This window comes from Myxocyprinus asiaticus, chromosome 43 (genome assembly GCF_019703515.2).
Source record: "Myxocyprinus asiaticus isolate MX2 ecotype Aquarium Trade chromosome 43, UBuf_Myxa_2, whole genome shotgun sequence".
Classification (NCBI taxonomy): Eukaryota; Metazoa; Chordata; class Actinopteri; order Cypriniformes; family Catostomidae; genus Myxocyprinus; species Myxocyprinus asiaticus.
Genome location: NC_059386.1, coordinates 25,675,584 through 25,696,970, shown reverse-complemented (window position 1 = coordinate 25,696,970; position 21,387 = coordinate 25,675,584). Strand labels below are relative to the sequence as shown.

The window sequence follows — 21,387 nt, the reverse complement described above, 5'->3', positions numbered from 1 at the left end:
AGGGGATGAATTTAAAGACTTTTCTAAGAGGGTTTTTAACGTGCAAACTGTCTAACAGCTAAAGCTCAGCATGCTATTAAAGCACCACCACTAAAAATATCAAAATGTAAAAACAAACAAATTCTGAATAGTAGTTAACCTCATTAATCAACTAGTTGGTGGTTGGATGACTAGTTGACCATGGTGACCCAGCCCTAGTTAAGACTAGTTTAGGCCATGTCCAAATTTATACGTTTTCATTAGTAAACTCATTAATTTTGCTATATTTACGCCTCTCCTCCACACTAAGGCTATGTCCACATTAATCCTCATGCGTTTTCATTTTCGAAACACTCTCTTTTCAAACTGCCATTTTCCAGAAGTTGCTCGTCCACACTAAAACGTACAAAACCACTTAAATTCCCTTACTGCATATGCGGAAAAGAAGCGTGGCCCTGCGTCATTTCCATGAATGGTCTGAAACACAATTGTCATCGTGTTCCGTTGCTGAACAGCAGTTCGAGTAGACTTCCTGTCGCCTTTAAAGGAATGTAATTTGAAGGTTGTACAAAGTAACATTTATCTTTAACAACGCTATCAAAGTGGAAAGCAGGCACAACAATGCCGCTACAATATGGGCCGCCATCTTGATTGTTTTGGGTTGAATGGATCACATGACAACAAATACGTCATCGTTTTCAAATATCTCAGTTTTCCCTTTCCACACTACAATGCGAAGATGATGTTTTCAAATATATCTACATTTTAATCCATTGAAAACAGAGACTTTGGAAACACTTCTCATAACTGCATACTTTGGAAACTGATTACGTTAGAAAACTGAGCTTTCAAACTTGAACAGATTAGTGTTGATGTGGCCTAAGAATCTCTAGAATGTTGTTGCTTATGTTGAGGACATAGGTAGTGCAGTCACGTGACCGTTTCTCTGTTTTGGTCATCATTAGACTTCGGGGGTCTTTGTACCCCTGGCGACGTCACATAGAGCCAGCAAGAGTCAGTGTGCATCACTGATTTGCTGACTAATCCAACTGCCATTTTTGGCAGAGTTGAGTTTAAGAAAGGGGGGGGGGGTCGCTCAGTTGTGTGTTAACGCGTGTATTCACCGCGTGTGTGTGGTCATGCTTTTGGCAGCGTGAGTTTGTTGTTCCCGGAGGCATGCTAGTGAAAGCGGACCCGTAGAAGGAGAGCAGCGCTCATGACGGTACTCGCTGGGAAAACCGCAGGCCAGATGAGCTGATTGGACTGCATTGTGACACCATGTTTCCCATGTTCTGAACAGCTTTGACTGGAAGCAGGCCAACTCAGAGGGGGACCGTTCTCTTCTGCTCGCCCCTTCTTTATTTCTTTCTCTCGGTTTTACTCCCTCGCTTCCATTTAGACTGATGTTATTGAGAGGCAAGGCTGTTGAAACTGCAAACGAGCCTTTGAAATGGACAACAAATGTGAAAAAAAAGCATGGAAGGATCTTCATTCCTCTTCTTGTTTTTGCTGTGTGTTGGATTGAAGGATAAGTGTTAGGTCCTGGAGAGCACTTTTAAGTGATTGACCAATATATTGGCCAGCATTTTTTTTGTGCTCGCTTGATCAATTAGTTGTAGGCCTAGTTCTCTTGTCAGTCTCAGAATCTTTCAACAACCTTGTTAATAGACCATAAATATATATCTTTTTTTTTTTTAGTAAATATTGTGTGAAATGACTTTTTAATAGCATTTAATTTCAGTGATTCACCATTAAATTATGATAAGTATACAGTGGCCCCATAAAGTATTTGGACACTGTAGCCACACATAAAAATGTATAAACGTCTGTGCATAATATAACAGAATATCAAACCAAGTGGCATTTATTTTATAGACCAATAGCACAAGCATACATTTCAGGTAAAACATTCAAAAAGTACATTTGTTTGGTTTCAAATTATAAAGCAATAGATATACTGTTCAAAATTAACATCAGAAGTTAGTGGTCTTTAGTAATTTTTCTGCTAAAAATGTCAAGTGAAGTTATTATAATTTGTTTGCAGATGCTACTTTCTATATTTCGTTATCTTTTGCAAAGATGTTGCATACAATTTAAGTGTGGCTAAGTGTCCAAAACCTTTTGGGGCACAGTATATTTATATACATACATCACCTTTCACTTTCATCCATCCTGCTCTCTAGTTATCAGCTTTAGACATTTCAGTGGCCCACTAGCCCTTTTTAAAAATACCTTCCCCTTTTCATCTTGGATGAGGTTGCTTGTATTTTGCTGGTCATGGTTTAATAACCCTCTATAGGTCACAGAGATTATCAGCTCTTCACCAATGCACCAGGATTAATTTAACTTTGGGTTTAATTGTGCTTGCAGCCCTGTCGCTAGGATATAGAGGGCCAGGCAGGGGCACAGCTCAACATGCTGTGTAGTTTCTTTACACACTCCGACACACTCGGAGTGTTATGTTTCTCATTGACGAAAATAAAAAGGCAGCAGCTATTTACATTAAGCGTAAATTGCAACAAAAAGCATCTTGTTTGCACTCAGTGCAAAAGTGTTAGATTCTCTTTGCACCCTTAATGAAATATTAACATACAGTATAGGGGCATCATTGCAACATGTTTATTGTGTTTATTAAGAGTCCCACAGACACCCTACACCAAATCCTACCCCTAAGCCTAACCCTAACTTTCTCTTACAAAAATTAACCATGGTTTTACTACAGTAACCATAGTATCGCCTTTATATTTTGTAGTAAAATCAGTTACCTAAAAAAATTAAACATGGTTACGATATAAGCACCATATTACTGTAGTAACACCATGGGTAAGTGCATTAAAGCTATGGCTTCTGGAAAAAAAAAGCATGGTTACCTGGCACTAGTGGGCGCAGTTGGTCTTTAATGTTTTTGTTTCCACCAGACCAGACTATTGTAGTGCAAAAAGCTGCACTGTGTGGCAGGTACTATTTACACCTAGTGCAAATAGTCACTCTGAAATAAAAAACAGTTCAGGGTGGTCAGTCTTTCTCTTGAACATAATCGAAAAAGAGCTGGCAGGGAAGACCCATTTAGAAACGACCCTGATAGCGTTCTGTTCATGATAAATACTTAAAGCATTCGGAGAGCTCAGTCTGTGGGCTGCAGCGCATTTCATGCATTATTGAGGTAATGAGGGCTGAGGTGTTCTTCTGTGTCTCACAGACAAAGACCGAAAAATGAGAAGACTTTCTTATCAATCCTTCCAAAGCATCCAGTCAATTGTAGTGTGCATCAAGATGTATTCACCACAATTTAATGAATGTGATCATTCGATTTTGTAAATATTTTAAAAGGATGATCTATTGACATGTATGGCCGCACCGCCATGTTTGTAACCATAATTCCATATACTTTTAATGTGCTGCGCTGTGGGATGCGACAAAAGTCGGCAAAATTTTTGTTTCTATTTATAAATCTTGATAAAGTGATACTGCTGTTTACTTGGCAGAGCCAAAATGTTATTTTTCTTTCAATAAAGTTTTATTTTTTAAGTGAAATCTTAATTTCTCCAAAGTTAAGCAGCGATGAAGGGAGAGAACATGGATAAAAACACTTGTGGGTCTTTGCTCATTTATTCAGACATATCAGTTATCTGTAGAAATGTCAATAATATTTATAACATCATCGAGTCGGTTACAATTTAACTGGAAATGCACATAGGCTATAGTACCGGTAGGCATGTGCACTTGCCGGTCACACATCATAGTCACCGGCGTACAGAGTTTAATCGTGGAAACAACAAATTATGATATCTGTGAAAGTCAAATATGGCAATATTTGCACTGACTTGAGACCTGTATACACCTTTCCTATGACTTGGCATGTATCAAAAGCTATTTTTTATGTTTTTCTTGATTTCGTTGATGGGTGTTTTTCCATTGACCACCATTACTTTCTCCCGCTGATGGTCACAAATATGGCGGCTGCGGGGAAAAAGTGACGTCACTGAGACAGGTCAATAGACCATTTCAAGGACTGTTCATTGGTGACGTCAAGTGACGTCATTGTTCCATGAACATTTCCTGCTTGTCAAAACAGAGACTATTTAGCAGAGACGGGCTACTTCTATTAAAATAAAAGGGAGAAATTGGAACTCCCAACGGTCAACGAATGTAGAAAGGAAGTCGACCGATAGTGGATTTTACTGATATGCTAACTAAGTTGGGCAGTACCTGCCGATAACTGATTAATCAACCAATTATTGACACTGAATGAAAAAATAACACTCATAGTAAAATAGTGCTGAACTTTATTACAAAAATAAACAGTACTGACTGAACCATGAAAATGTATTGTACTTTTTAAATGAAATATATAAATTGAAGTCAGCTGATTTTTAAATTGACGTTGTTTTCTTAGTCCACAACAGGGCGCAATAAATACATAAACCATTCAGCACCGTTATATTATTGCATAGAACATTCCTATCCTGGCTGTTAAAAAAGAGCATTTCATTTTCAATTAATGTGCATAAAATAAATACAAGTTTTAGTTGGTCCATATTCTCAAATGTTAAGTCAAAAGTAAAATTAGCGGGGAAAATGCTTAAATAGACAGTTCACATTACACTTGCACTGATTCCTACTACTCCAGACTCATAATAACAGTGAAATACCACAGTGTTTTTTATTCAGGACAGTTGTATGTAGAGTAGCAATATTCACAGGTAGCAGTGGTATTCGACTGAACTTGGTGGTGAAGCGGCTCAGACTATGAGCCCAGGCCAGGGGCTGTTAAAACAGACGAAACTCAACAGACTGGAACCGAATGTGGGGACCTCGAGACACACAAATCCAAGTTGAACATATTTCCTGACAAAGCATTTAAACAACTCATTGTTTAATCCGAGAAACGCTTATAAGAGAGCAAGACGCAATGACCAAAGACCTCCACCAACTGTAAGGAGTTGTTCACACCGAACGCTTTTGCAACCATCCATTTGTTTATCTATGTAAACGCGCACTAGATGAGCATCTTTGTTTCCATTTGTTTTTGTTTATTCAGCAACTCATGCAGGAGCGCTGTTTTTTTATATGATGTGTCTAATTAAAAAGAACTTTACAAGCATATTGAGACACCAGCTTTCTGTTAAACTGTATTTGTTGCAATGTGTCCTTTTTTTAGCGCAAGAATGTGATCGATCAGAAGTCATCGTATTACAGTGAGGATACATTTTTTTTTTTATTGAAATTAGATGCGTTTGTGATTTTGTTTATACGTTTCTCTTGGCTGCATGAAGATATTAATTTGCTTTCTCATGTCACTAGCTTTAAATATGCAACTTGCTGGCTAACGAATGCATAAACGTGACCTGCTTGATATAAACTAAAACAAATAGATGGTAATAGATGGTAACAATCGTGACATTTAAACATTTAGGTAGGACTTGCGTGTATTTTTGTCACATTGTTCTAACCAACCGCTTGAGTTTAGCTTTAATGTTAGCGTCCTCTCAGCCTTGTTGGCAAACATACTGCTGTTCTCTACTAATGCAGCATCTAGTCAACAAATTAATTACTTTATAATATGACTACTGTAGTGTACTGTATACATTTTCGTTGATGTTTTAAATCCACATTTTCTGAAGTGTTCCGCTCAATGCAGAGTGTAGTCTCGTGTCAAAACAAACAGCACAAGGTGTCAGTGAAGTGACAGTTTTTATTTTGCCTCTAGAGGCCACTCTCATACTGTATAACGACAGTGGACCCTTCATAGCCGCTCCAGCATTGGATGCAACAGGGAAAAACTATGTGTGGATTTTTGCCGATAACCGACAGTTCCAGAAATCTGTAATCGGTGCCGATTAATTGGCAAAACCGATATATTGGTCGACCTCTAATAGGTAAAATACACTGTAAATTTTTTTTGTAATTTTAACGGTAAAAGACTGTAAAAATGCTACAGAATTTAATTGATTATTAACTGTAAAATGTACAGTACATTTTTAAAATATTTGTTAAAAGGCAATATAGTAGTTTTTACAATAAAATGTTGTAAAAATCAAATTTGATGTAAAGTATGATTTTCCTGTATAATTAATGGTAAAAATGTACATTATGTGAACATATTGAATATTCGTAATATATTTGCAGTGATTTTGCTGGTGATATGATATCAAGCAATATTGTGAATTTTTATAATTATAATACATTTCCAAAAGGCCATGCCATTAGATTATTTTTGCAATCCCTCGTCTCGCCACTCGCGAGTATTAGAACGTTAAGATGGATATGTTTTATGGATATCGTCTCCAATTTAAACTTCTGTAGCAAAATCAGTGTTTGAGTTGGTCAATTTAGTGGGCTAAGTCACAGAACTGGTAAGCAGAAAGGTTGCCGGTTCGATCCCCACAGCCACCACCATTGTGTCCTTGAGTAAGGCACTTAACTCCCCTGTAATATTTGCGTAATATAAGTGTCTGCCAAATGCATAAATGTAAATGTAATTGTAGATTCCAAACTATGATTCAATGATTCTTTGCGTCATCACTCAGAAGTGTGTCTGCGTGGTATTTTTTTATTTATCAATAAAACTATTTGTAGGTTAAAAATGGCTTTTTATTACTATGAATTATGTTAGTGCATATAAATGTAAATGATTGAATATTTGTTCATTTTCTTTTCAGTGAAAAACTGTAGAAAACATGCAATGATATATTGAACTAGATTTTTCTGTATTTTACGGAAAAATACATTTTGAATTGTTTAGCTGAAATCACACCTAAAAGCAATTTCAGAGCAAATACATAAATATTGAGACATATATGAAATCTCATTAAAAGACTAAAAAATATTCAGTTATAGGCCTAATTTTTTTTTTGTTATATAGCCCAGCCCGATTGCTCAGTAACAATTAATCATTTGTATATTTTTCCTCAGCCCCTTTCGTGTCTCCTTTCATTGTCTGTATAATTTGTTTCCCTGAGCTTTCTCCCATTATGTCGATATTGCATATTCCTTTGACTGTATTTTGTATTTAGACATTGCAAGTAAGCATATTCTGAGTTCAGGACAGCTCAGCAAATGTGCAATAGAAAGACATTCACAATCAAAATAATGTTCTGGATAATATGGCAGTGCGGAGTTGTGGGGACGGAGCTCGAGGGGGGACTGGTGACTCGCTGAACTAAAGTTAGCAGCTGTTTTTTTTTGCTGAGTCAGTGTTTGAGTTTAGCTTTTCCACTCCAGGCTGGGAGAGTTTCTGCTGACGAATCCCTAATCCCTCCCTTTACCATACTTGTGTGAGCAGTTTATGTGTCAGTTCTTGCGGTTGCCAATACTACATCCCACATTTGTATGAAAATAAATGAACGGTATGCACTTTTCAGACAAATTCACCCACTAAATGACTAACTAACCTTGACTATCTGGAGTCAATGCCGCTAAAAGCCTTTGAATATGTTTACCTTAAATCAAAAGGAGGAGGTCTTTGTAACAGCTGATGCTGTTAGAGAGCCAGTGTTTGTGTTGACATAAGAAGGTCGGACTTGTGTAGTGTTTCAGATGAGGGTTGATTGACTGAGGCATTGTGAAGGTCAGTCCATAGTTTTGCACCTTCACTGAGGTCACAGCCGGAGATGGCGGAGAGCCAGCACACACAAACACTAGTGCCAACACAATAGCAGCCAGACTAATGTTTATCTCACACACTGCCTTACATTTTTGCTTGCCTACTGTGTACAGTAGTCTTGTGGGTGCAATTTTCTATATTAAGAGAGTAGCTTGAGAATATAGTGTCTTCTGGTCTTAGATCTCACATATGTGCAGTGAAACAATTTGTATATGTTGTTTTGTATGATCTTACAGGGATAGTTCAAAATTAAAGTTCTGTCATTTACTCACCATCATGTTGTTGCAAACCCATATGATTTTCTTTCTTCTGTAGAATACAAAAGATAATATATTTAGCAGAATCTTCAAACCGTTTTTCCATATAACAAGTGGATGGAGACCAGAGGCCGGATTCACGAAACATTCTTAAGAATACAATTCTTCTTCTTAACTAACTTAAGTAAAAGGTTATGCATATTTTGTATTCCCAAAAAGACTCGTTTATATCTGGATACCATCTTAAGAATTTATTATAATTTATCCTAAAAACAAAATAAATTTTTTCTAACAAGATTCTCGTAAATCCGGTCCAAGTAGTTTTCAAGCTCCAAAAGGACAAAACTGCACCAGTAAAGTACCACAATTGGTAACAAGACCAATGTTTTGCATCAAATTTGAGAGGACAAGGTATTACATTTCGGGTTTGTTCCTCACACAAAGCTGACTTCAGAAGACTTGGAAAATGGAGCCGTATGGACTTCTTTTTTAGTGCTTTGACAACCACTGGTCTCTATCCACTTTCATTATATGGAAGTTTGCAGTTTGGAAACTCTGTAAAATATCTCTTTGATGTTAGCTACATGGAAGAAAGAAAGTCATATGGTTAGTCGGGTACGGAACAACATGAATTCAATACAGTTCAGTATTTAATTTGTTAGTGAATAATTGTGAACGTTATCTCTCGCATATACATTGTGGTAAAAGGTATTTAATTTTTTTTAAAACAGCAGTGCGTGTTGTCTGGAATGCCCTGCCCTTACTCATGGAGCATAATGCTGTAGCGTGTTTCTTCCCACTTGCATTAAGCTGTTTACACCTGTTTCTGCTGCACTGCAAGTGAAAGATACAAGACCCGCCTAATCAGCAGCCTAGGTGCTGAAAGTCACATGCTAATATGCAGGGAGCCTAACCCCAACCGAAAACATGAACAGCAGATTCGATCAGTTGATATAAAATACCGGTTGAGCTGTTTATAGGTGAAACACAGTCCAGGAATGATATGGAAAGATTAAAGCAATGTTTTAACTGGCAGATTCATAGCTTTATTTGATCCACCTGCTAAGTCGCCATCTTTAGTGCTTTTGCGGATCCGTGCACACACACACACACATTCACAGACTGATCAACAATAGCACGCATAGCCCTTTTGCCTCAAAACAAGTGTCTCAATAGGACTCTTGTCTTGTTGTATTCATCCTCCACTCCACACACACTCACATCCAATCAAACTAGTTTACAACTACAGGGATTTTGTCATTGAAAAAACAGTTTATTTGCATTATGTAGCACAGCATTGGAATTTTCTGAAATGTTACCCCATTACAAAATCAGCAGTGTGCCATTTGGCGAGCTCTTAAACCATTGACACTGAGAGTGAGCGATGTAACAAAAAACTAGGCACGACAAAACCTATGAAGGTTCACACAATTTTGTGCACTTGCAGTCTCGACAGCTTCGTTGATTCGAAGTCACGCACTTGCATCGTAGACAGCTTTGCTGATTCAAAGTTGTGTACCTGCAGTATAAACTGCTTTGTTGATTCGACATTGTGTGTTGCCAACTTCACTGATTGGAAGTTACGCACTTGCAGTGTGGACAGCTTTGTTGATTTGTAATTGCGCAATTGCAGTGTAGACAACTTTATTGATTCAAAGTCACATACTGTCTACTTGTAGACAGCTTAACTGATTCGAAGTCATGCGTTTGCTGTTTAGACAGCTTCATTTATTTAAAGTCACATGCTTGCAGTGTATACAGCTTCGTTAATCCGAAATCACCCTCTTGCATTGTCACACGCAATGTCACACACTTTTTTTTTTTTTTTTTTTGTAGATGGCTTCATTGATTTGATGTCATTTATTTGCTGTGTAGACAGCTTCGTTGATTCGAAGTTGCACGTGCAGTGTAGACAGTTCAGTTGATTTGAAATTGTGCTTTTGCAGTGTAGACAGCTTTGTTGATTCGAAGTCATGAACCTGCAGTGTGGACAGCTTAGCTGATTCGAAATTGTGCGTTTGCAGTGTAGACAACTTTGTTGATTCAAAGTCACGCACTTCTATTTTTGACAGTTTCATTGGTTTTGAAGTCACACGCCTGTAGTGTAGATGGTTTCATTTATTCGAAGTCACACACATGCATTGTGGGCCGTTTAGTTGATGAGAAATTGTTCGTTAGTAGTGTAGACCGCTTACCTGATTCAAAGTCATGCGCTTGCATCGTAGACAGCTTTATTTATTCAAAGTTGCTCACCTGCGTTATTGACAGCTTTGTCAATTCAGAGTTGCGCACTTGCAGTGTATACAGCTTTGTTGATTATAATTGGACTGTTCTAGTTTTGTCATGGTGCTCGTTTGTAGACACGATGATACTGTGTACACAAGCGAATGACAACAACGAATCAGAACAATGAGGCTTGGCTTCTCAGAATTCTCAGTCAGCCTGCACTGTAATATCTAGATCAGGTCACCGTCTGTACCCCCAGCCCTCGACAATTAACCGCTTGTTGTCTTGCCAAAGAACAAACACCCCCTTCTTTCTTCACTCTGCCCCGTTATGCTAATTTCCAGTTATGATTCTGAACATCTAATTAATTCAGTTTACAGCCGAGATTCTAGGATAAACAAACCTTGTATTGAAATGCAAATATGCAGAAGAGTTTGGAAGTTAGACATCAGACTGAAATTCTTGAAAAATAATGCAGCACTTGTGCTCTTTTGCAAGTCACCTCGCCTGCTAAATGAAGGCTTAGGTCAGGCCATATGTGTTTACGCTGAAGGCAGATATCCTTCCCATGATGCTTTGTGACACTGTGCTTCTCTTCATATCCTATGGAATTTTATCAAGCTGGGCCGCTTCCAAGAGACAGACCTTAAACTGGCACACACTTTAAATAATCCGTTAGTAGCTGGCTTTCATTTAGTTTGGTAGTTTTTAAGAATGTTTGTGTTGTCTTTTAATAGCTGATATTGTGATTTTGCATCTTGTTTTGTTAAGTTTCTAGACACGCAATACATAGTTAGGTTGTTGATGTGAAATTTTTAGAGGTGTAACATGCTATATTTAATCTAAAACTATTTTAAACATTTTTCTAAAGCTTGTATAATAATTATACATCAAATTATTTGAGAAACTGCACTGAATATTGGTACATTTAAAGATTCATTTGTCTCACACTACTGGACCACTTGATTAAACTGCAAAAGAGCGAATGGGTGATTAAAAATGGTATAAAACCTAAATCCATAGTTCACCCAAAAATGACAGTTTTGTTGGCATTAAGTTACCTTCTTGTTGTTCCAAACTCATATGACTTTCTTTCATCTGTGGAACACAGCCTCAGCCACCATTCACTTTCATTGTCTGTAATTTGCTAAAAAGATGTAATGAAAGTGAATAGTGACTGAGACTAATATACTGCCTAACATCTCCTTTTGTGTTCCACGAAAGGAAAAAGTCATACAGTTTTGTAATATGACCATGAGTAAATTATAATAGAATTTTCAGTTTTGGGCAAACTATCCATTTACAATAAATATTTTCACGATATTTGTATTAAAACAATATCACGTATATAATATAATATTACTTCAATCCCACTGCCAAACCAGTTATGGAAATGTATCACCTACCTGACACATGTAATAAGTAATACAAATAAATAGGATTAAAAAAATATCACAAAAAGATATGACTAAAACCTGCACTAAACAAAACTGGCATCAAGGTCTCCGCCTTCATCTCATGTCTCGCAACCTGAATGTTCTTGTGTGTCTGTGACAACAAGCAGTCAGAACGTGTTTTAAGCTAATCACATAGTTATTCCATTCAGCAATGCTTTAACCTCGGGGATGGTGAATTTGCTTCTTTTCCTTCATAGAAACCTGCATTAGATGATGTCGCAAAAATAGTTTTTGGCTGAAGTTGATCTAATAGTGATTTTATTAAACTATTGTTTGCGTGTCATCTTTCCAGGTTAGGGGCCGTGAAAATTAATTTATTGAAACACCGAAAAATTTAACCAGAGGTATTTTTTTAAATTAAAATTACATTTCAAATAGAACAAAAAAGCAATTAAAATAACAAGGTGTAAAAAAAAATCTCCCCAAATCCAAACATTTACTGTCTCCAACTTCCACCACCAGGCCCCATTTGCTGTGTATCGCCCAGCCCTAGTGACCAATAACAGCACCTAAATAATGAACGTTTTCATTCTTTGTTCTTTTTAACCAAAAATCATAATAATAAAAAGTTAATGGACATGTTATTTGTCAACTACCCAGTTAGCAATCCTCAGTGTAAACAGAGACTGGCTTATACAGTGGTTTGTTGTAGACTAATCATTGTAATTGAGTAATTGTTTTTTTTCTTTACTCAAGGCAGTTACATTAACTCAACTTCTACCCGAAAAGATCTGATGATATGTGCTCGTCCTTTGTCATCCAGTCTCAGGCAGGTCAAACAATCTGAGAAACAGTTTGCGTCCCTCCCAGCTTCCCCTCCCAACCAGAGATATAATTGCTTTAATTAGTTTCTCTAAAACCCTGTATAGCATTTGAGGAATGCTGTTATCAGTAATGTAGGAGGCAGAGATTATAACGTAAAGGTTAAGATACTGGAGGTAAAGACATGCTTTGGTGCTTGATGACATACTGTACGTTTGCAACAAGCAGTAGAATGCACTCTCAGACCCCTTCAGATCACATTTGTTCCACAGCTGACTGAAAGCGTCTGAGATAAATTGCTGATCTTTTTGCATAATAAATCAAAGGCGGACAGATAGTGGCTTAAAGAAAGAATGAAAGATAATGGAAGGAGAGGACGAGAGAATAAGCTTAGGGCTTGTTCTTTTTCCTTGTCTATTAATGAACTGTGCTGAAGCCCCTGAGAGCTCTGTTGATAGCAAACATGGCGTGTAAGATGGTGAACTAGTCGTGGAATCATTACAGCTGCAGGAGCGGTTGATATTGCAAGCCCTGCAGACTGACTTGTCAGTGCTGACTGGTCTGAAGAGATTTAACGTTGATCTGTGAGAACGGCTTCAGCAACATTTTTTAGAATGATACTGTCCTAATGAGAATACTGCGTGTCAGTTGAAATCCCAATCGTGTGACTCGGAGAAGCCTTCAAACAAATCAGTTTAAGGATTTGAGAAGACGCTCCCATATTAACGAGTGCAGCGCACGTTTGATCACTCAAACGTTGAGAGAGGTTCAGAGAATCTGGGCTGGCGGATAGAGGTGATTTTATCAGCGAAACTGACAAGATTTCTGAGATTTCGGTTCTCAACTGGTTGGTTGCGAGTTGCAACCCAAAAATGGAACCCAAAAGCAGGAAAAAAACCCCAATACTAATGCAAGTAATAAAACAGGCCTACAACTAGGCATATACAGTAATTATGCATGGTTACAATTGCAAAACACAAAAAGGAGATATTAGGCAGAATGTTGGCCTCAGTCAGTATTCATTTTCATTACATCTTTTTTTTCTGCCTAAAATCTTTTTTTGTGTTCCATGGAACAAATTAAGTCACGCAGGTTTGTTTGGAAAAACATGGGGTGTGAGTAAATGATGCCAGAATTTTCATTTTGGGGTTAGCCAGTCTCTTCAAGGACATTTTCGTTTACTTTTGTACAATGATTTTGGTACTGTGTTGGGATGTCCAATGTAAAATCTGGGTCCTGAGGCGAAACTAGTTGAGAACCACAGTTCTAAGAAGTGTGTTTTGTCTTAGCACACTCACATTTTAAGGACTTGATCCCACAAAGCAAGTTTGAATAAGTAATGCGTGTACAGTCTGTTAAACCGCCTTAAAAAATTCTGCCTTCCCCAGCTGGTATGAAAGGGAGTGTTCTTCTGTCAACAACTGGGACATTGTTGCACTGAGATGGCCCAAGTGCACTGCATCATAATCAGCAAGCCCCTATAATGCTTTGAGTGTCTCTTAATTGGATGGAAATGAAGTCTGGTCTGTAGTTTGTCCATATCTAATGAGAAACAACCCCACAGTCCCTTGTTATTCACAGTTTCTGTGTGTACATGCTTTCGTGTATGTGGTTGCATGCATTCCCTGGGGTTGCAACAGTGGGTAAGGACATTCAGAAGCCTTGAGAACATGGTGGTCTTGACTGGGTACCACATTCCACAGTGTGAAATTTCTACGCTATCACAACCTCCCGTGAAGATATTACTCGCGCAAGCATTGTCTGATTGCATGCTTTTTGCTGTATGATAGTGGATCTTGACAGCAGGCCAAATCCTTGATTTGCAATTAATCCATCTAAGCTAACAGAGACAGGATTTAGTGTATCGTAGCCTGGTGACACAAGTGCATTTTTGGTGAAACGCGATTCGACTCACAAAATGAGGAAGAGAAGCAATTCGTCAGACAAAATTCAACAATATCAGCAGTATTGCAATGCCAAGTTCTAATTGTAGCTGGAGTATTATAGAAGTTAGAGCAGAAGAACTTAAGGATGCATCCTATGTAAAAACACACGAAACATCATCATTTTATATTATTATATTAGTATACACTCACTGAGCACTTTATTTGGAACACCTGTACAACTGTTTATTCATGCGATTATCTAATCCGCAAGTCATGTGGCAGCAGCGCAGTGCATAAAATCATGCAGATAAGGGTCAGGAGCTTAAGTTAATGTTCACATCAACCATCAGATTGGGGACAAATGTGATCTCAGTGATTTTTGGTGCCAGATGGGCTGGTTTGATATTTCTGTAACTGCTGATCTCCTGGGATTTTCACACCTAACAGTCTCTAGAGTTTACTCCAAATGGTGCCAAAAACAAAAACATCCAGTGAGCGGCAATTCTGCGGATGGAAACGGCTTGTTGATGAGAGAGGTTAACAGAGAAAGGTTCGAGCTGACAGAAAGACTACGGTAACTCGGATAACCACTCTGTACAATTGTAGTGAGCAGAATAACATCTCAGAATGCACAACATGTCGAACCTTGAGGCGGATGGTCTACAACAGCAGAAGACCCCGTCAAGCACTTTATTAGGTCTATAGTGTTATTAATAAAGTGCTCAGTGAGTGTATATTTTTCCTTAAGACCGAGTAGTTGATTTTGAAAATGTGTAGATATTCACATATTCCCTATTCCTCACTTTATGGGTAATGTGACACATTGATGGTGGTGTGCACTTGCCCTTACTTTGACTAACTCCACAGCATCAGTTTGGGGGTCATATGCATTATTTAGACTTTAGAGGTCACAAACGTCAACGCAATGTCGAGGGATCTTTTTTCTAGACGTGACAAGGTTAAGTTCACACTTCTGCTGCTAAATCTTTGCCTTAGGTGTTTAACAGACCCTACTACACACACAGTACACAAAGTCAGATCTCGCAGGAATGGGTCAGCGTTGAGATTAGTTACTCACACAAAGCAGGTTTGTTATAAATGGTAGCAGCAATAGCAAAGACTTTGATAAAGGGCTTAACGGCTACACTGGCATAAAAATAGATTAGGTCTATCTGTGATAATGGCAACCGTTGGTGCCTTTCAAAGTATGCGCGTGCGCGCGCACACACACACACACACACACTTGTATTTATTTATTTTTTAATTTATTTAAAGTATGAAGTCATACCCTTCAGGAATCAGGCCACCCTTTTTTAGACCAAATGATTAAAGGACGAGCTATAAAAAAAACCTAAAATTTTAAAATCTGTTTAGCTAACTCAAGCACACTGGACAAAGTTATAGTTAGTTAGAGTTTAAACTTTTTTTCAATTTTATTTTTGGGCTTTTTGCCACTTTATTAGAAGGATAATGGAAACAAAAGTGAGAAGCAGGGTAAATGGGATCGGGAAATGACCCGAGCTGGACTTGAACTTGGGCCGTACATAAGCAACACAGCGAAACGTGTCAAAGCGCATGCACTGTAAAAAATTAAGTTGTGAGAACTTTAAAAAGGCAACCAGCTGCAAAGCATTTTTGAGTTTACTCAACTTAAGACAAATTAGTTGTACCAACTTAACAATTCAAGTTGTTCAGTGAGCTCAGTATATGTTCAGCAAACTTAAAAATACTAATGATTATTAAGTTCAATAAACTTGCATTTTTAAGTACAGCTGTCTATAATTTTCAGTATTCTTGAAAATAATATAAAGATATTCTTTATTAAGCAGATCTTTTGGACTGAGCATAAGTGCTTAAACAGAGCATGCTCAAAAACCTGTAAGTTCTACCTTCACCCCCAAACATGACATTGTATGTGCTCACTGTTTAAAAAAGTTGCTCTGACTTAAATGGCATAAAAGTTAACTTTATTGATTTTAGGTCATCTCATCGTAACTTTTAAAATTGAGTTTATCTAACAAAATTAAAAAAAATGTTTTTACATTGCATTTACTACACGAGGCCTTGTCTCCGACAAAAGTTTTAAACTCTTTTACAGTCAACGTGAAGCACATTCGCAACCTATTTTACTTTCAGAACTTTCAGAATGTGACATATTTCTGAGTAGGGATCAGAATCGTAAGGAATTTAACGATTTCGGTTCCGAATCCTTTTAACGATTCTTTTAGTACTTTTGAAGAAGAATTATTTGGAAATAAGAAATACATTTTTTTATTGAATTAACTGCCCTTAGCAGCCTGTTGCCAAATGATGAGATCCTTTTAGATTTCAACAAAGCTGATAAAACAAATCAAATACATTTTTGTTTTGCGCTGTAGATGAAAAAAAAAAGCTGGCTCATTCATTTGGGAATAAGAATATACTGGACGCGCTGCGTTTTTATTACACTGTAGAATCAGTAGGGGACAGAGCTGCTGCTGAAATGCAATGCAGAAAACACTGTCAGAGTATTATAGTACAGTGTTCAGTCCACATTGGTGGACAGTTGCACGTGCGAGAACCATTAACAGAACCGAAAGTCATGGAAATCAAGCGGTTCTGGTATTTTTTTTTTTTTTTTTTTTTTATACAAAAATTAACTTTCTGGGATCCCAACCCCATTTCTGAGTGTCCTGAAACAGAACATTCATCAAAAAAGTGTAGGGTGGAACATTCATTTATCCAGCAGGAATTGATTGGATCGTGAAAAGTGGGCGTTACAAATCAGAATGAGCCATGTGGTTGGAGGGGAGGGGTTAAAAAGTAAGAGCACTTGGTGAGTTTAGCCAAAAAGGAAAGTTGTTGGAAATAATAATATCTTTAGAAAAATTATATATATACATTATATATATATAATCAATAGAAATGGCTTGACTTTTAGTTATTTTCAGCTGTAAAATATTTCTTTGGCTAAAATTGCTCTTGTAAATACAGTCAGTTATAGATAAAGTGATTTTTAAAACTCCTTATCCTGTAATCATGAATGACTGGAAAAGGTATGAAAATGTATTGTTCCAAAGGTGTGGAAAGACATTAAATGGGGTCAGTTTTGATTTATATAGATTTTTACCCCACTCTTCTTGCCAGCAAAATTGCAAATAAAGTTGTTCAAAATTTTATCCACTATGTTTATTTACAGTACAACTCACATGGCAGCTGTGTGACTTCTGTCCCCTCTCACCTGTGTTGCACTCTTGATTTGTTTTTATCTGTTTCTGAATGCCTCTGAGCTGTTGACCTTGCTGAGTGCTCAGGTGCTCGGTGGCACAGAGACACTGGCAGCTATACAGAGAGAGGGAGGGGAAATGTAACGGCCTGTGAGAAAGACAGTTTATGAGAGAACGAGGGAGAAAGAGAGAAAGAAAAAAACTAAAGAACTAAACAGGAAAAAAAGAGAGTGAGAGACAGAGAGAAAGCAGGAACGAGAACGTGGCCTCTCTGACGTTTCCCTGCTGCATATGCATCTGATAGTATCTGGCAGGGCCTGGCTCTCTGGGGAGCCCTGTAATCTGTTCCATCAGCGTTTACTACCGAACAAATTAACTAAGACAAGCACCGCCGCCTGAGCCAGCAGAATTCTTCCATTAGGAAAATTATAAAGCTATTATGGGGAACAATTTGGTCCTTTATATAAACGACTCTTATTGGAGGGCTACAGGGCTTCCTTGAACGACACCAGGGTGGCTGGATGGAATACCCCAGGGAGCATTACCAGTATTGATATGAACGCCACACTGGTCCAATATGCCGTATGCTATATTATGATACACTTTTGCTTTAATCTTGGCAGCACAGCCTAAATTCGATTTATGGTGTTGTTAAAGAATTTGAAGACAATGATAAATAGGCAACGCTTTACAATAAGGCTCTGTACGTTAATATTAGTGCATTAGGTATCATGAACGAACAATAAACAATACATATTTTAACAGCATTTATTAATCTTAGAAGTGATTATTTATAAATACATATACTATTGTTCATTGTTAGTCAATGTTAGATCATAAAGAATTAACAAATGTTCACATATACAGTTTTTAACATTGAAAATGTATGTAGAAATTAACATTAAATGAATGTTCCTGGTTCAATGTAAGTTAAGCTCAATCGACAACATTTGTAGCATAATGTTGACAAAAATATTTTAATGTTAACATGGTTTTAATGTGATAAAATTAAAGATTTATATGGGATATAACTTTAGACAGACTTTAGTCATTTAAATGATATAAACTTAATGCTGAAGTATGTAATTTTTCATTGTTAAAATACTTTCTCCTATCTCAGCTTAATATGCAGAGACAGCCATTCATAGGTTAACTTTCTCGAAAGCTGTAAACACTAGCCGCTTTTCCACTATCAGGCCACTGCGAGCCAGGGCTATCAACTGGCCAGCCGGGGCCAGTAGCCTCGAACCTTGAGCCGCAAGACCAAAATCGATCTGCGTTCCCACCATCTGGCCAACAGCCCCGCAGTGTTGCCCTAAAACCTGCCCTTAATACATCGCCCTGGTGCCAACGTCACACACACCTCACCCATTTCAGAAACAAAAGGGAAGCTCAAGCTGAGCTGGTATGTTATCTAGAATATCAAGCCATATCTGCCATGATGTCCCGAGTGGTCTTTCCACTATCAGCGGGACGATGTCCCAGCACACAGTCTATGAAAGTTCTCCAAACCATGGAAAGTCCTTTCTTTGGGCACCGCTTTGTCCATTGTGCATTTTAATGGATTTGTACGGTGCATGCATTTTTTTTTTTTTTTTTTACATTTCCCAAGCCTGTACCGTCAAGTGCTGGATACATATCCTGACAAGTTTGGCGAAACTTCGCCATTGACAATGAACCCGCCTCAATCCCTGGTTGGCTTTGTTTATCCCAAGGGTAATCTATGGGCCAAAGGCCTTTGACCCCGAGAAAGCCCTGATGAGGCACGATGAATCCCCGGAAGTAACGTGAGAATGCAACTGGCCCTGGCATGCACTAGCAAACGTGGCTACTGCGTCCCTGTGGCACTGTGAAAATTCCTCTTTGTTTTGAGTAACCCATCTCAAGAGAGACAATAACATTGACTTGACCAATGGAGTGAGTTGGGGGCGGGACTATCTGTTTGTTTGATCAACAGCAGAAGGGGGGCGCATTCAGAAAGCTGTTTTGAAAACAATTTTTATTTTTGCAATTCCATTTGGTGGCGCTAGTAATGCAGAAATGACTTGAGCTTTAATATACTAACCTTCTGGAACTATAAAAGTCTGCTTTTCACTTTAAAATGTATTGTTAATCACAGCGGCGAAGCTAGACCCTGGCTGATAGGGCTGAAGTCCCAGATCTTTTGTTAATAGTCCCGAATATTTTTTTGTTATGAGAGAAAAAAAAAGTAAGGCTTAATCTTAATTATATCAGGGTACAAAAGCAACAAGGCAGGCTTCAATTCTGGCTTCAAATGTAAATTAATTCCGATCAGCCCAACTTTGCACTTTGACTTTTACCTGCTGTTCGTGCTCAAGTTCCTCAGACACGTTAAGAATGCTTTCTGTTTTCTCTCAAGGGGGTGCAGCTTTTCTGTATCAGAGGCACTGAGGTTTTATTATGCAAGCATTATTTCTAAATATATAATCTATAAGCCTCATTTCTAATCTTTTGTTTTTAACTATCCACACACCAAGTAGATTTTAATGCATGCATCAGTCACCTTGTTCGTTTATTCGGGTTTAGTCGGGAGTCGGTACGCGGGAATAAAGAATGTTTTATGCAATGGAATTTTCTCAAACCCAACTCAAAATACCAGCACAGTGAGCTATAAGCCTAAATAGCACAATATATAGGTCTTAAAATGATAAAATCTCATATTAAAGTCAAACTAAAGTGACTGCCTGTATATACGTGCTTTTTCACTTTCCATGTCATGTGCATGGCGTTAAACTGCTGCGTTTAAATAGCCTCTTTGGGGTGCCTTGATTTTTAAATGGTTTAAAATCAAATGACATTGAACTTGTCTAATTATTGTACTAAGTCTGCACACCAGAGCAAAAGGGCAAAAAAACACTCTTTTACCATTTATCAAGCGTTGAAACTTTGTTAAAAACAACCTGGAGTCATGTTTAATAACAGTCATGAAACCCAACGCAGGTGTTTCGAGATGCGTTTATAAAAATGTAAGTTATTTTTAACTTTACTCGGTGATCCCACGACGGCATTTTATTGGCACGTAAAAAAAAAATAAAAATAAAAAATACAATTTAAATAAAGTAATATAAAGTAATAGTTTGCGAATAAAGTAAAAATTACGAGAATAAACTTGTAGAATTATGAGATTAAAGTCATAATAGTTTGAGAATAAAGTCATAGCATTATGAGATTAAATTTCATATGAGAATAAAGTAAAAATTATTAGAATAAAGTCGTAGTACTGTGAGAATAAAGTAGTATATTGTGTGAATAAATTAGAAATATTAGAGAAAAAAATCTCAATATTAGGCTAAACAGAGTGTCATTATCACAACGGCGCCGAGCCAGCAACTTCATTAATGCAAGAGATGGATGTGGAGGACGTAGTTAAATCATATTTTAGGATTTTGCAATAAAGAAATCCTTGGTCTTTTGGCGCATCAGCACAGAGTTATTATTATCCGGACACTGCAGCGGTTATGTAGGAAATGTAATTTATTCAGGAGAAAGAACCAGACCATTTCGAGCAGTCCCGCTCGGCGTTGTTATTGGGTTTTCCTCTCAAAACAATACTGCAACTGAGGGGATGTTACCACATACAATATCTTGATATGGGATTATATAATTCTCAGCAGAGTGTGAGCATGTATCTCATGCCTCCCTTGACAGGCGCCAACATGTTGAAAACTCCCGTACTAATGCACACCTCATTCATGAACAGAGAACTCGCAAAAACTTCCCACAAATTCAGCTCGATTTTATAGCCAAGTTATCTCCCTGGTTAGTGATGTTCTGTGTAAAGACCCAGACGCTCCACTTTGTTACTTTCCTTTTGATGTGTCTTCAAAATATTATGACTTAAATAGCATAATGCTTCGACTTCTCGTTATTTTTATTTTATTCTCAAAATATTTAGATAAATGACAATTGAAAATGTAAATTGTTAAATTACTTTGATTTTATTGTTAGCATTAATTTCTGCATAATGAACAATGAGCCGACAAGAGG

General features: G+C 37.6%; 1 protein-coding gene across 7 annotated transcripts in view; it reads left to right on the top strand.

Moving 5' to 3' along the window:
- Positions 1-21,387, top strand: part of LOC127433449 (homeobox protein cut-like 1) — a 180,552-nt gene that overhangs the window by 20,053 nt on the left and 139,112 nt on the right. The gene's annotated exons all lie outside the window — the stretch shown is intronic.